Genomic DNA, 6,000 nt, shown 5'->3' on the forward strand with positions numbered 1-6,000 from the left:
ATGCACCTGCACACAAATAAACATATATAATAGATATGTTAGTTAGATACATATATAAATATATATATATATTTTAGAACAAGTCTTTACCTCACTTGGGTCCCCAACCCTGCCAAGGGCGGAGCTCTTATAGGGACAGGGAACCCATCACACAAAGGCAACAACAAATATACAATTCTTGCCTTCTCAAATCACAATAAGGTGAAAATGAAAAACTAAACACCAGCAGATTTGGGCACTTGCTTCATTTCTTTCTTTATTGCTGATATAAGCTTGATGTTGAATATATATATATATATATATATATATATATATATATATATATATATACACACAGTTTTGCCACTTAGGGAGTGCTCACACGGTAGGTTAACCCCCTAGGCAGGGGGACAGCGAAGAAACCAACAGCCCTTCAACCCCGCGTTCCTGGCTTTACGCGTTTCGGACATGCGTCCTTGCTCACAAGCCGTGGTACAAAGGCAAACAGTGCGGCAGTGTAGGACTTCTGCTTTTATTGTTCATCTCGCCCCAGTCAGCGTGTCAAAAAAGGGCTCCCGCCCTATTGCATCATGGTAACTGCAGTTCCTTCACCAAGTTCAAACCCAAGTGGGTGCACCGTAGCTTCGCAAAAGTTCATCACCCTTAAATAAAAATCCCAGTGGATTGGTTGTGGAGGCTAAGAACCTGAAATCGCTGCAATAATCACCCTCCCAGCCTGAGCCTTCCGATGCATGATGCAATAGGGCGGGAGCCCTTTTTTGACACGCCCACTGGGGCGAGATGAACAATAAAAGCAGAAGTCCTACGCTGCCGCACTGTTTGCCTTTGTACCACGGCTTGTGAGCAAGGACGCTTGTCCGAAACGCGTAAAGCCAGGAACGCGGGGTTGAAGGGCTGTTGGTGTCTTCGCTGTCCCCCTGCCTAGGGGGTTAACCTACCGTGTGAGCACTCCCTAAGTGGCAAAACTGTGTGTATAGATTAAAGGCGGCCGAGCCAGGTCGCGGGAGTGCCTGCCGCTTCAGTGCGGATCTGCGGCGTTCTGAAGACAGCACGCCGCCTTGGAACGGAAGGCTCAGGCTGGGAGGGTGATTATTGCAGCGATTTCAGGTTCTTAGACTCCACAACCAATCCACTGGGATTTTTATTTAAGGGTGATGAACTTTTGCGAAGCTACGGTGCACCCACTCGGGTTTGAACTTGGTGAAGGAACTGCAGTTACCATGATGCAATAGGGCGGGAGCCCTTTTTTGACACGCCCACTGCGGTGAGATGAACAATAAAAGCAGAAGTCCTACGCTGCCGCACTGTTTGCCTTTGTACCACGGCTTGTGAGCAAGGACGCATGTCCGAAACGCGTAAAGCCAGGAACGCGGGGTTGAAGGGCTGTTGGTGTCTTCGCTGTCCCCCTGCCTAGGGGGTTAACCTACCGTGTGAGCACTCCCTAAGTGGCAAAACTGTGTGTATAGATTAAAGGCGGCCGAGCCAGGTCGCGGGAGTGCCTGCCGCTTCAGTGCGGATCTGCGGCGTTCTGAAGACAGCACGCCGCCTTGGAACGGAAGGCTCAGGCTGGGAGGGTGATTATTGCAGCGATTTCAGGTTCTTAGCCTCCACAACCAATCCACTGGGATTTTTATTTAAGGGTGATGAACTTTTGCGAAGCTACGGTGCACCCACTCGGGTTTGAACTTGGTGAAGGAACTGCAGTTACCATGATGCAATAGGGCGGGAGCCCTTTTTTGACACGCCCACTGGGGCGAGATGAACAATAAAAGCAGAAGTCCTACGCTGCCGCACTGTTTGCCTTTGTACCACGGCTTGTGAGCAAGGACGCATGTCCGAAACGCGTAAAGCCAGGAACGCGGGGTTGAAGGGCTGTTGGTGTCTTCGCTGTCCCCCTGCCTAGGGGGTTAACCTACCGTGTGAGCACTCCCTAAGTGGCAAAACTGTGTGTATAGATTAAAGGCGGCCGAGCCAGGTCGCGGGAGTGCCTGCCGCTTCAGTGCGGATCTGCGGCGTTCTGAAGACAGCACGCCGCCTTGGAATGGAAGGCTCAGGCTGGGAGGGTGATTATTGCAGCGATTTCAGGTTCTTAGCCTCCACAACCAATCCACTGGGATTTTTATTTAAGGGTGATGAACTTTTGCGAAGCTACGGTGCACCCACTCGGGTTTGAACTTGGTGAAGGAACTGCAGTTACCATGATGCAATAGGGCGGGAGCCCTTTTTTGACACGCCCACTGGGGCGAGATGAACAATAAAAGCAGAAGTCCTACGCTGCCGCACTGTTTGCCTTTGTACTACGGCTTGTGAGCAAGGACGCATGTCCGAAACGCGTAAAGCCAGGAACGCGGGGTTGAAGGGCTGTTGGTGTCTTCGCTGTCCCCCTGCCTAGGGAGTTAACCTACCGTGTGAGCACTCCCTAAGTGGCAAAACTGTGTGTATATATTAAAGGCGGCCGAGCCAGGTCGCGGGAGTGCCTGCCGCTTCAGTGCGGATCTGCGGCGTTCTGAAGACAGCACGCCACCTTGGAACGGAAGGCTCAGGCTGGGAGGGTGATTATTGCAGCGATTTCAGGTTCTTAGCCTCCACAACCAATCCACTGGGATTTTTATTTAAGGGTGATGAACTTTTGCGAAGCTACGGTGCACCCACTCGGGTTTGAACTTGGTGAAGGAACTGCAGTTACCATGATGCAATAGGGCGGGAGCCCTTTTTTGACACGCCCACTGGGGCGAGATGAACAATAAAAGCAGAAGTCCTACGCTGCCGCACTGTTTGCCTTTGTACCACGGCTTGTGAGCAAGGACGCATGTCCGAAACGCGTAAAGCCAGGAACGCGGGGTTGAAGGGCTGTTGGTGTCTTCGCTGTCCCCCTGCCTAGGGGGTTAACCTACCGTGTGAGCACTCCCTAAGTGGCAAAACTGTGTGTATAGATTAAAGGCGGCCGAGCCAGGTCGCGGGAGTGCCTGCCGCTTCAGTGCGGATCTGCGGCGTTCTGAAGACAGCACGCCGCCTTGGAACGGAAGGCTCAGGCTGGGAGGGTGATTATTGCAGCGATTTCAGGTTCTTAGCCTCCACAACCAATCCACTGGGATTTTTATTTAAGGGTGATGAACTTTTGCGAAGCGTCGGTGCACCCACTCGGGTTTGAACTTGGTGAAGGAACTACAGTTACCATGATGCAATAGGGCGGGAGCCCTTTTTTGACACGCCCACTGGGGCGAGATGAACAATAAAAGCAGAAGTCCTACGCTGCCGCACTGTTTGCCTTTGTACCACGGCTTGTGAGCAAGGACGCATGTCCGAAACGCGTAAAGCCAGGAACGCGGGGTTGAAGGGCTGTTGGTGTCTTCGCTGTCCCCCTGCCTAGGGGGTTAACCTACCGTGTGAGCACTCCCTAAGTGGCAAAACTGTGTGTATAGATTAAAGGCGGCCGAGCCAGGTCGCGGGAGTGCCTGCCGCTTCAGTGCGGATCTGCGGTGTTCTGAAGACAGCATGCCGCCTTGGAACGGAAGGCTCAGGCTGGGAGGGTGATTATTGCAGCGATTTCAGGTTCTTAGCCTCCACAACCAATCCACTGGGATTTTTATTTAAGGGTGATGAACTTTTGCGAAGCTACGGTGCACCCACTCGGGTTTGAACTTGGTGAAGGAACTGCAGTTACCATGATGCAATAGGGCGGGAGCCCTTTTTTGACACGCCCACTGGGGCGAGATGAACAATAAAAGCAGAAGTCCTACGCTGCCGCACTGTTTGCCTTTGTACCACGGCTTGTGAGCAAGGACGCATGTCCGAAACGCGTAAAGCCAGGAACGCGGGGTTGAAGGGCTGTTGGTGTCTTCGCTGTCCCCCTGCCTAGGGGGTTAACCTACCGTGTGAGCACTCCCTAAGTGGCAAAACTGTGTGTATAGATTAAAGGCGGCCGAGCCAGGTCGCGGGAGTGCCTGCCGCTTCAGTGCGGATCTGCGGCGTTCTGAAGACAGCACGCCGCCTTGGAACGGAAGGCTCAGGCTGGGAGGGTGATTATTGCAGCGATTTCAGGTTCTTAGCCTCCACAACCAATCCACTGGGATTTTTATTTAAGGGTGATGAACTTTTGCGAAGCTACGGTGCACCCACTCGGGTTTGAACTTGGTGAAGGAACTGCAGTAACCATGATGCAATAGGGCGGGAGCCCTTTTTTGACACGCCCACTGGGGCGAGATGAACAATAAAAGCAGAAGTCCTACGCTGCCGCACTGTTTGCCTTTGTACCACGGCTTGTGAGCAAGGACGCATGTCCGAAACGCGTAAAGCCAGGAACGCGGGGTTGAAGGGCTGTTGGTGTCTTCGCTGTCCCCCTGCCTAGGGGGTTAACCTACCGTGTGAGCACTCCCTAAGTGGCAAAACTGTGTGTATAGATTAAAGGCGGCCGAGCCAGGTCGCGGGAGTGCCTGCCGCTTCAGTGCGGATCTGCGGCGTTCTGAAGACAGCACGCCGCCTTGGAATGGAAGGCTCAGGCTGGGAGGGTGATTATTGCAGCGATTTCAGGTTCTTAGCCTCCACAACCAATCCACTGGGATTTTTATTTAAGGGTGATGAACTTTTGCGAAGCTACGGTGCACCCACTCGGGTTTGAACTTGGTGAAGGAACTGCAGTTACCATGATGCAATAGGGCGGTTGCCCTTTTTTGACACGCCCACTGGGGCGAGATGAACAATAAAAGCAGAAGTCCTACGCTGCCGCACTGTTTGCCTTTGTACCATGGCTTGTGAGCAAGGACGCATGTCCGAAACGCGTAAAGCCAGGAACGCGGGGTTGAAGGGCTGTTGGTGTCTTCGCTGTCCCCCTGCCTAGGGGGTTAACCTATCGTGTGAGCACTCCCTAAGTGGCAAAACTGTGTGTATAGATTAAAGGCGGCCGAGCCAGGTCGCGGGAGTGCCTGCCGCTTCAGTGCGGATCTGCGGCATTCTGAAGACAGCACGCCGCCTTGGAACGGAAGGCTCAGGCTGGGAGGGTGATTATTGCAGCGATTTCAGGTTCTTAGCCTCCACAACCAATCCACTGGGATTTTTATTTAAGGGTGATGAACTTTTGCGAAGCTACGGTGCACCCACTCGGGTTTGAACTTGGTGAAGGAACTGCAGTTACCATGATGCAATAGGGCGGGAGCCCTTTTTTGACACGCCCACTGGGGCGAGATGAACAATAAAAGCAGAAGTCCTACGCTACCACACTGTTTGCCTTTGTACCACGGCTTGTGAGCAAGGACGCATGTCCGAAACGCGTAAAGCCAGGAACGCGGGGTTGAAGGGCTGTTGGTGTCTTCGCTGTCCCCCTGCCTAGGGGGTTAACCTACCGTGTGAGCACTCCCTAAGTGGCAAAACTGTGTGTATAGATTAAAGGCGGCCGAGCCAGGTCGCGGGAGTGCCTGCCGCTTCAGTGCGGATCTGCGGCGTTCTGAAGACAGCACGCCGCCTTGGAACGGAAGGCTCAGGCTGGGAGGGTGATTATTGCAGCGATTTCAGGTTCTTAGCCTCCACAACCAATCCACTGGGATTTTTATTTAAGGGTGATGAACTTTTGCGAAGCTACGGTGCACCCACTCGGGTTTGAACTTGGTGAAGGAACTGCAGTTACCATGATGCAATAGGGCGGGAGCCCTTTTTTGACACGCCCACTGGGGCGAGATGAACAATAAAAGCAGAAGTCCTACGCTGCCGCACTGTTTGCCTTTGTACCACGGCTTGTGAGCAAGGACGCATGTCCGAAACGCGTAAAGCCAGGAACGCGGGGTTGAAGGGCTGTTGGTGTCTTCGCTGTCCCCCTGCCTAGGGGGTTAACCTACCGTGTGAGCACTCCCTAAGTGGCAAAACTGTGTGTATAGATTAAAGGCAGCCGAGCCAGGTCGCGGGAGTGCCTACCGCTTCAGTGCGGATCTGCGGCATTCTGAAGACAGCACGCCGCCTTGGAACGGAAGGCTCAGGCTGGGAGGGTGATTATTGCAGCGATTTCAGGTT

Source organism: Lissotriton helveticus, chromosome 7 (assembly GCF_964261635.1).
Source record: "Lissotriton helveticus chromosome 7, aLisHel1.1, whole genome shotgun sequence".
NCBI classification, from domain to species: domain Eukaryota; kingdom Metazoa; phylum Chordata; class Amphibia; order Caudata; family Salamandridae; genus Lissotriton; species Lissotriton helveticus.